Genomic DNA, 9,955 nt, shown 5'->3' with positions numbered 1-9,955 from the left:
ATGGTACTGGAGAGTATTTTTCAGATGCTGCCTCCTCTATTTCCATTCTGGAAAACATTTATTTTTTTTTTAGGAAATAATGATGGATTTAGGGAACTAATTTTGGAACAAATGAAAATGGATAAATGTGGAGCAGGTGCTGACAATTTAATCAGGGAGGAGGGTCTACAAGGTGCAAATAGACTTTCTCTCTGCCTACCCCATGGAGGAGGTAGTAGCCTTACCTGAAGGCTTGTGCCCTTAGTTCTGTCCAATTGTAGTTCAAGTAAGAGTACAAAAGCATTGTCCTGCAAGCAGGTGGGATGTTTTTAAGAACTGTTAGACAGTAAGATCAGGATGTAGCTGGTAAAGTGGAAAGGGACTCCTTTGGGAAGTACATTTTGGATGCTCTGGTGCTTCTTTCCTTTGCTCCTCGGGGCTCTTAATAGCTTTAGAGATGTGATTATGCTGGGACACCACGGTGTCCTTTGCTGCTGCTAGAAAAGCACGCCTCTCACCCTTCTCACAAACAGCATTGCAATGATTTCCCTTCTGAGTGCTGTGGGTAAGTGAATTACACGGAATGAGATTTCCCCTTGTCTCTAGATAACACTGGGTGACCGAGTGTAAAATTGAGAGAATTTTGCTTTCCCGCTCTATCACTGCCCTCCCTTAGTCCTCTGTGTTGCTTACCTGTGGGGCCTGATTCACTGGAGTTTACAATGGTGTGAAGTCAGTGCAACAAAGAGGCTGCTGGCTTCTGAGTGTGAATTGTCTGTCCCAGTGAGACGGCTGTAGCTTGCTAAAGCTGTGGCCCAAGGGGCTGCAGGCTTTTTCTTCCCTTGTTTTTCTTTCTGTTTCACTGGTGCAACAAGGCTCATAATGCTTTCTGTAAGAGGAAGGCTGAGCCTGTGATGCACATGGGGAAAGCACTGAAATGCCTGGCTCCTTCTGCAAGGTCCATGAGCTCTCTGTACCCACTGCACAGCTGTGTTCAGGCTTCATGTCAGTAAATAGCCCCTCTCTGGTTAAAGTAGCTAATCTTCTGATTGCTGTAAGCTTCTCTAAGACCTGATCCTACCTGCTTCGAAGGCCTGATCCTTCTCCTAAGAGAAGGACAATTGTTGGGTTGCACATCACATTAGCAGCTAAGAATAAAAGCTGGTTATCTCTCACCCAGTTACTCTAGAGGTCATTGAACCAGCATTAGAAATGGATGAGCTAAAGCTTATAAGGAAAGTGCCTGTGATTGCTGTGTGGCTGGAGGGAGGAGTAAATACAAGGAGCTTTGGGCTCTGGTGTAGTGTGCTAGCTCACTAAACTAAGCCTCTGCTTCCTTTGTGGGTAAGTGAAGTTTTGTAACAAGTTTCTGTGTTACAGAGGCTTCAGCAGTAAAACCAACCTAACCATGGGGGTCAGGAAAATGACCTCTTTCCAATCCAGGACTGCTATATGATCTTTAGCTTGTCTGTGAAAGCTCTCCTGAAAACTCTCACTCTCACCCAAGAATTCAGTTTTCGAGCAAGTTGTGAGACCTGTTAAAACTGTCATGGCAGGGGGCAGCAGCTTGTGACCTCTCCAGATGAAAGGAAGAAAGGTTTGGGACAAGCACAAGCTTCCAAAACCATCCTTCCTGTCTGCACAGCATCTGTATGTGGAGGCTTTGGGATTCTCCTGCAGCTGTCTTCTCTGAGCTCACGTGGCAGAAATGCTAAAACTGAAAGCTGAAGTCGATTGCAAAGAACCTGCTCTCTGCACAGTTAGCTGATTGCAAAAACCTCAGTGAGAAAAAGCAATTGCTTTCTAAAAAGATTATTAGAAGTGGCTTTATATGTGTGTTGTGGTTTGACACTGGCCAAACACCAGGCATCCATGAAAGCCGCTCACCCACCCTCCCCTGCCACAGCTGGGCAGAGGAGGGAAAAAAATTAACAAAGGGTTAAATAGTTGGAATAAGGACTGGAGAAAACACTCCAAGGGCAAAATAGGCTCAACTTAAGAGATGCAAAGTGAGTTTATTACTAACAAAAATCAGAGGATAATGAGAAGTAAAAATAAGCCCTCAAAACGTGTTTTCTTCCCCCCCCCCCCCCCCCCCCCCCCTTCCCACCGACAGCACAGGGAAACAGGGCCATGGCGGGTTTGGTCAGTTTGTCACCTGAGGTTTTCTTCCGCTGCTCAGGGAGAGGAGTCCTTCCCTTGTGAGACCCTGGAGTCCCTCCCATGGGAGACAGTTCTCTGTGAACTTCTCCAGTGTGGTTCCAATCTCAGGAGCAGCAGTTCTTCCAAAACTGCTGCAACGTGAGTCCCTCCCACGGGCCCACAGTCCTCCCAAAACTGCCGTGCCGTGGCTCTCTCTTTCCACGGGGTGCAGCCCTCCAAGGACAGGCTGCCCCAGCCTGGAAGCAGGGGCCCCCTCTCTCCACCGGGTCTCCCACTGGATCACAGCCTCCTCCAGGCATCCACCCACTCTGGCATGGGCACCTCCCTCAGGGGCTGTGGGTGGATCTCTGCATCCCCCGTGGATACCCATAGGCTGCAGGGGCACAGCTGCTTCACCATAGTCCTCACCACAGCCTGCAGAGGAACCTCGGCTCCGCTGCCTGGAGCACCTCCTGCCCCTCCTTCTCCACTGACCTGGGTGTCACATTGTTTCCCTCATGTGTTCTCACCTTCTCCTCTTCTCTGGCTGGAATTAAAACTGCATGCCTCACTTTGTTTTGCTTTTCTTCTTAAATATGTTATCACAGAGGCATTACCAACATCTAAAATTGGCCCAGGCTTGGAGTGTGGCATGTCCATCTTCAGAGCCATTAGGGATTGGCTCTGCTGGACATGGTGGAAGCTTCCAGCAGCATCTCATAGAAGCCACCTCTGTGGCCCTCCCTACTACCAAAAACCAGACCATGCAAAACCAACAAAATGTGTTTCCCTTGGAAAAGGATGGGAGGGTGGATAACTTGACTGTTGGCCTGTAGTCATCACCTGGGAGCCTGAGACACTTTAACTGTGACTTCCCTGCCTCGATGCTCTAGACAAGCCCCATCCTTTGCCTAATGCTGCTGGTGGTCTGATCTCAGCGGCCACAGGACTGCAGTAGTTCCTCCTCCCTTTCCTACATATTAATTGACCTGGAAGGTAGATGTTTCCTTGAGCTAAAAGACCTTCTGCCACTGCCTGGCGTGACACAGCACACTACTTGTTAGGTATTAGACTGTGAGATCAAAAGGAGAGGTGGCAGCTTCTGGAACTGAAGCAAAGCTTCAAGCCTCTGTCAAAGTGTTTTTCATCTTTCCTGATTTTTAAGCTAGAGAAAATTATAACCTCTTCCTCTCTTGTTAGCTATCTCAAATGCTATGAATCCATTGTGGATGGCTGGATGGCAGTGTTTGGCAATGCTGACTGGAATGGTTTGTGTTGCTTTGCCATCCTCTGAGCATTGGGATGGAGAGGGTAGATGATCAACGTGAGGTGGCACAGGAGGTGCTTAAGCTAGTTTTGTAGGTGCCCATTGCATCTTCCCAGAGCACTTGGTTTAAAAGAGACACAAATCAAACCTGACCTCTTAAGGTATGGAGAAAACAGGTGGTAAGGGTCTCTTTTATGGGTCTGGCTCTTAACCTTTTGGCTGACTGTGTTGCTTGGTCACAGTTTAGCTCCAGGCTCATTTACATTGAAACTGAAAGCCTATAAAACATGGAATGATGGCTTTGGATGTGTCTTTTTTTTTTCCCCTTAGAAACATGATGAATGTTATTATATAATGTTTCCTGGACATTGGGACTCCTGAGGATCCAAAAAATAAAATAAAATTAAAGGTGGTCTCAGCTGCTGTTAAGTACCTCACTGTTTCTCTGAAGATAAGAACTCAATAGCCCAGAATGGGGACATAGAAACCAGCTGTGATCACTGGGAGCCAAAAGAGCTATGTGTACCCCTGTCCTGGAGGAATGGAATTGATGGCAGCAATAAAAAGTGTTTGGCAGCTCCCTGATCAGCACAAATACTTGTAGAGAGTAATTCTAGCTTTTCCTGTGCTCCCTGTTCTGGAAGAACAGAATTTCTGCTTCCTCCTCTGAGAAGTGGTGATCAGCGTGGTAGCAGCATGACTGGCTATCTTCAGCGTGATTCTTGGTGTGTGAAGACAAGGTACTGCCTCAGAGGAAAGCTGCCAACTCCTAAATTGAAGAGATGTATTTGATGGTTCCTGCAAGGGGAAAGTTCTGATGGAGAAAAGTACCTTTTTAGTGTTTAGATGGAGGTGGGTGGGGACACCTAGGTTTTCTGAGCTTACCCTGTTCCATGTCAACTAGAACAATCTGTAACAGAGAACAAATTGCAAATGCTGAGAAGGACTAATTTAAATAAGCAAACAAACAAAGCCTTCAGAATTAATTCCTAAAAAACATGTCTTCTATTGAAAACAAACTACAGCTGTTCATATGTTCTTTCCCCTTCTACCCTAAGCAGGCTTGCAACTAGGATTATGAAATGCAGAGCCCTCCTTTCCTGTGAATTTCATGTTGATTCAGGAAGTATCTGGTTCAATATCCTCCTGGGAGGGAGGCAGTATTAAACATAATATCTAGTGATTCGAACTGTGCAAGGAAGCACTCTGCTATTCCCACTCCATTGTGTGAAGTAATTTCAAGTCTGTAAAATGGGAAAGTAATAGAATAAACTGTTGGTTTTCAGAAAATCCCAAACAAACAAAACCTGTACTTAAGTCACCTGCAGGCTATGGCCATTTCCAGAAAGATCAGATAAGCAGCTGAGTTGTCCCCTTTGTGTCCAGGCAGGAGACCTCTGGGTTTGCCTTTGCCATAAGGCAATGCTGGATATCATTAAGTGAGACAACTTCCTGATATCAGGATATCAAATGTCCTGATTTACTCTGGGGCATTGGCAGCACCTGCAGACTTCAGGGATGATGAGCAAGAGGTTGCTTTATCAGACTTGGCAGACTCGGTGTGTTGTTGGCTACAGCTGCTGGTTTAACTCCTAGTCCTGTGTTGTATAACTTATCCTGATAGAATGCAGTGCCTGCCCTGAAGAGCTGCAGACATTAACACTCCTTCTCTTGAAGCTTACTGTAGGAATGTAGCCTGATTACTTGTTGATCAGTAGCAGTAGGAAACACCTAGCTGTCTGCAGGGAAGGGGTGTTTGATTAAAACAGGTCCTTGAGAAAGAGGGAAGCCAGAGCTGGCTCAGCTCTCTTTCTTCCTGACCAAAGGGAAGTACAAGGAGGGGACAGATGGCAACTCCCAAATTACAACTTACAAGGACTGCCTGCTGTCCTTCTGTACAACCCAGTGTACGCCTGATGCTCACTTCTCTGTGGCCTCTACAGGGATGAATGTACCACCACTATCCTGGACTTGTTTCATCTGACCAGGAGGCATTGTGAGAGCTGCTGATCAATCAACCAACCAAAAGAATGCCTTTGTTAAGTGACAGTTCCCACTCTCTCCTGGCAGAACCATATTCAGACAGGAAGGGATTGGTGAAGGTTTTTCTATAAAATCTTATTTCTTGTGTTCAAGGTAATCTAGGATTGGGGGAGAACATGTAACATATGATCAGTGCCCCTTGAGAAAGGCACTATGATTCATGCCTTTTTTGGATATTTAAGATAAAATAAATCAAATGAGTGAAAGGAATGCAACAGAATCAACTGAAGCTGTATCTTTTGCAGCTCTACTTCTTAACTTAAATGGGAATGAAATATTTTCCTTATGTGCTTTGGTCTCCTCTAGTGAGATTATCATGAAAGTGTCCCCTTTCATCTTTCTTCCCACAGCCTCCCCATGTCACTAGACACGCAGGGATGGATGCTCATGAGGAGGTTTGAATTTCCTTCTGAAGTCATGCCTTTTTGACACTTCTGCAATGCTTTTTTTCTCTTTTCTCCTGTGGAGGAGGCTGCAGAGCACAGGATATGAGGATCAGCTGGTGGCAGATAGTGACATGAGAAGCCAAAATATTGGGACTATTGCACAGTGTAGCATTTTCAGATAACTTATTGGAAAACTTGTAGAGGAGAGGCATTAAGCATAGATGATCCTGTCCTTCTGGGGATGAAAAGAATATCCGTGATTTGACAGACCCTTTTCTCTGCAAGTTTCTTCTGAAAGGTGTGTAATTGCTAGCACTTCTGCTTTGGTGGATTCTACCTTGCAGCAGGCTCTCAATGGACTGGTAAGCCTCATCTAGTTTGAAGCTCCTCTACCACCTGCATCAGGCCAGCTGCTCTGGTTATAAAACAGAAAGTGATAGTGTTTGGTAGAATCCCTCTGATATTCCTGTAGTAACACTTCTGGGTTTTTTTGAGGAGGGAGGGGATAGTAGCAGTGCTGTAGGCTTAAGCTCTGCTTTTGTGTCGCTTTTCTGGTATCACTGAGATACCACAAACTCCTCTGCAGAAATTCTGTGGAGCTCTGGGTTGAAAACAGCCTCAGGTGGATCCTGATTTTAAATTGGTTCTTCAAGACTATCATTTAATTTCTTTCTATTGATCCAGACTTTGCTGTTTTCATGTCAGTGTTTTAAAGGGCTAAAACCACCCCAGCTACCCCCACATTTTATTTCCTTCTGAGTTATCTGCTAAAGGTTAGGGCTCATCTGAGCTTTGGCAAATGATGAAATAATGCACTATTTAAGTGTTAATGTGGGGCTAATAGCCCATGTGGATTCACTTCAGTTCCTTCTGCTTCTTTCCTCCTAGGTTTACTTTCACTGTAGTGCATCAGCCTGTGTCGCAGATGCTATGAAATCCTGCATACCTCACTAACCTGAGAGGTAAAAGCTTGCTTTTTTTTTTTTTTTTTTTTTTTTTTTTTGAGTCATTACAAAAATAGCAAGCACCAAGGCTGTTTTCTCTCATGAAGGTGTGATTTCAAATGCCTTGTGCCTTGAAGTTTAGACTACCAGCTCAGACTGTGCAGGGATTTCTGCAGTCAAAGAGTATCAAAAGGTGAAGGTTATCTATGTATCTATGTGCTTGTACTAGCCATCCAGGAAGTTCCTCTAAGCTTTCTGGAGCCTTTATGGTTGAACACAAGACATGGGGTTGCACTGATATTTAAGAAAACACTATATTCTTTGAGAATGAAATGGCATTAAAGACTATCCAGTCTAAAATGAGAGATGGCATGGAAAGCCATGAGCATTTGCAAAGGTCCATATGTAAATGGAAGAGCTTAACTAGTCTGTGGATTTAGGTGGTTCTTTCTGAGGATAGTTGCTCCTAACCAACTGACTGGAAAGAGATGGAAAGGCTGAGCCCATCTGTGTTCTACCTCCAATTTTGCTTCAGCATCCATGTCCGTCTTGGAGATACTCTGGCCTATCCTCACCCTCAACATGGGATCACTTAATGCCGTCTTCACATTCTTGTTTTCCCCCTGGAGCTGCAGGAAGCTATGGAGTTTGGGAAGAATTATAGCTGGGATTAACTTGCAAGCCACTTTGGGTAAGTCCACATGGGCTGTTATTACATGAACTCTCCTTCTGTAGAGTCAAGTGGATAAAGTAACCAGAAGTCGTCTGTTGTGGTTTAGGAATTGTACTCCCCAATTCAGTGCTCCCACTGAGACTCTCCCAAACCACACACTGCTTGCTTGTTTCCCCCTTCCCCTTGTCCTTTCTGTTTCAGAGGGATAGAGTTGAGAATTGGAGGCACAAAAGTTGAAGATCCCGGATTGAGATAAGAACAATTTACTGGAAACAGCAGTGAGATAAGAAGATGAAGAGTGACAGCAACAATATTAATAACAAAAGTATATGAAAGAGCTGGGGATTCACATGCAAAAATGCACACCAGGGACCCCAAGACAATGAACAGCGTGGACTATGCTGCCATGCTTTTCCAGCAGAAAGCCATGCCCTTCTTCTTGGAAACCAGAGAATCCCTTACCCACAACCCCAGCAATTATCTGATGTCATAGAGAATAACATCTGGATCCTGGTCAAAACTAGGACACCTCCCATGGTAGTGTCTGCCTTAATACTGACTTCAGGGTAAGTATTTGCAAAGGGTTGACCTGGAGAGAGAACAGCCAATGTTTGTAACAGCAGTGCCATCCTGAGGAGCAGAAGAATGATCCTCTGTCTCCTGTTGCGGTTCTGGGCTTCACCAGAAGGCTTCTCTTACCAGCTGTTGTAGTGGCTAATGTTGTTCTAGAGGTAAGTATTGCTTAAGTAGAGCTTTGCTTCTGGACTACCTGAAGCAACAGGGTTATTTCTGATACTTGTGGGACCTGGATCCCATTCTCTGAATTACCAAAGCTCTGAAAATCTTTGAATTGCTCTTGCTACATTGAATGTGAAGTTTTTTAAAGTGCTTAGAACATTTTTAGAGGTCACAATGATTCTGTAAACAAAGTATGTTCATCTGATCTGTATGAATATAAAAAAGAAAATCTGGTGTTTTTCTCTTCCTGCCTCTCCTGTACCTAGATTTTTTTGGCCCTAATTCTGTAGCCTCCTTCCTCTCTTCCCCCATATTTCAAAATTCTTTCTCTCATATATATTTTAAGTGCATTTTCATTCTGCAGAGACTCTAGCCCTCATCTGCTCTGACAGCCTAAGATCCTTGCTGGTCTATTAATTTAATATTCATGAATATAAGCAGAAAGGGCTCCAGTCTCTTACCACCAACCTGTTCTTTGGTCAGGACAAGGAGAAAAGTCTTGCCTGCTGTGATCATTAAGTATTTCTTCTAAGGCCCAGTTAAGTCCATAATAAGTCAACTGTCTTCAGGGCACAATACCATTTACTTGTGTCTGAAGAATTTAACACTCAGCATGAAGCCTATTTGCACACTTTGAATATTGACCCTTTCTTATAAGATAGGACACAATTTATTTGAAGTGGGATTTTTTTTTTTGAGAGAATTAAGCCTTTTCTTTCATTTCACCCTTCCTTACCTGTCCAAGCCTAGTTCTTGGGAGATTACCTCAAAATGTAGCTTTGAAACAAGCACTGAAATGTGGAAAAGCTGCAAGTACTAACCTGGAACTTGAAGTCAGAGTGGTAGGACAGCGTTATGCTTGTAGCCAGTGTTATTTCCTAATGTATAAGTCAAGGTAGTTCCTAGATACGGTTGAGTTTTAACTGTTCCCTGTGTTATCATAAAGGTATGGAATATACTACAGACACTTAAAGAAATGTGATGGAGAAAAGGCATGTCCCAGCACTGCTGAAAGGGAGCTGGAAAATATGAGATCTCACAGCTCCTGAGTAGGAAGTGGGTGGGGAGAAAAAAAGAAAGAGCAATTAGATAAATGCTTTTTTTTTTTTTTTTTTGGCCATCTCTTCTTTGAAGGCAGCTGAGCAGCACTTTTGTATGAGCAGGTGACGTGTATCTGTGTGTAAGTGTGTACACAGCCCCTACAATTGTTTGCAGCCTCTTTGCCATGTGTTTACTTCAACTTGGAAAGTCCAAGTCCTGTTTCTCACACAACGCCAACCTCAATTTGAAAACAAACTAACACTAATATTCAGAAACTCTGCCTATAATAACAATAAAATGTGTAGCTATTTGTGTGCTAGCAGCTGAGCCTGACTCTTTCTTGTCACAAGTCAAGCCACCTGTGACTAATAATAGTGGGTGTGTGTGATCATCCTGCAGCCAAGTGACCTTACTTCCACTGCAGCACAACACTTCTCTATTCCTTCCATGCTGGTTTTGGGCTCTAGCACTGCTTTGGCTAGCTGAGACTGACTGCAAAGGCTAGGAAAGATTGATTTGGAATTCAAAAGGATTTTGATCAAGAGGAGATACTGTCCAGAATGAACCAGATGGAATTCGAGACAAGCGTATATATTCGCCCTTAGGAAGGAGAAATCAAAGGTGTGAATACAAATGGGGGATGGTGATCTCAGCAGCAGTTCTAAGGAAGACCTGTTGGATTAAATGATCTGCAAAAGGCAAGAGTCTTATTCCATCTCCAAAGGAAAAAAAATGGGGGAGG

At 44.1% G+C, this 9,955-nt stretch overlaps 1 long non-coding RNA gene across 2 annotated transcripts; it reads left to right on the top strand.

The window, feature by feature from the left end:
- Positions 1-213: 213 nt before the first annotated feature.
- LOC138112931 (uncharacterized) lies at positions 214-9,499 on the top strand. Of its 2 annotated transcripts, XR_011151921.1 has the most exons (5): positions 214-544; positions 3,719-4,128; positions 6,706-6,779; positions 7,297-7,452; positions 7,636-9,499. It is a non-coding gene; the product is annotated as an uncharacterized lncRNA (long non-coding RNA). The 2 variants fall into 2 exon arrangements; XR_011151922.1 differs by lacking the exon at positions 3,719-4,128.
- Positions 9,500-9,955: the final 456 nt, after the last annotated feature.

This window comes from Aphelocoma coerulescens, chromosome 1 (assembly GCF_041296385.1).
Source record: "Aphelocoma coerulescens isolate FSJ_1873_10779 chromosome 1, UR_Acoe_1.0, whole genome shotgun sequence".
Classification (NCBI taxonomy): domain Eukaryota; kingdom Metazoa; phylum Chordata; class Aves; order Passeriformes; family Corvidae; genus Aphelocoma; species Aphelocoma coerulescens.
The sequence above is the reverse complement of the archived record's forward strand: the minus strand, read 5'-3'. Positions and strand labels throughout refer to the sequence as shown.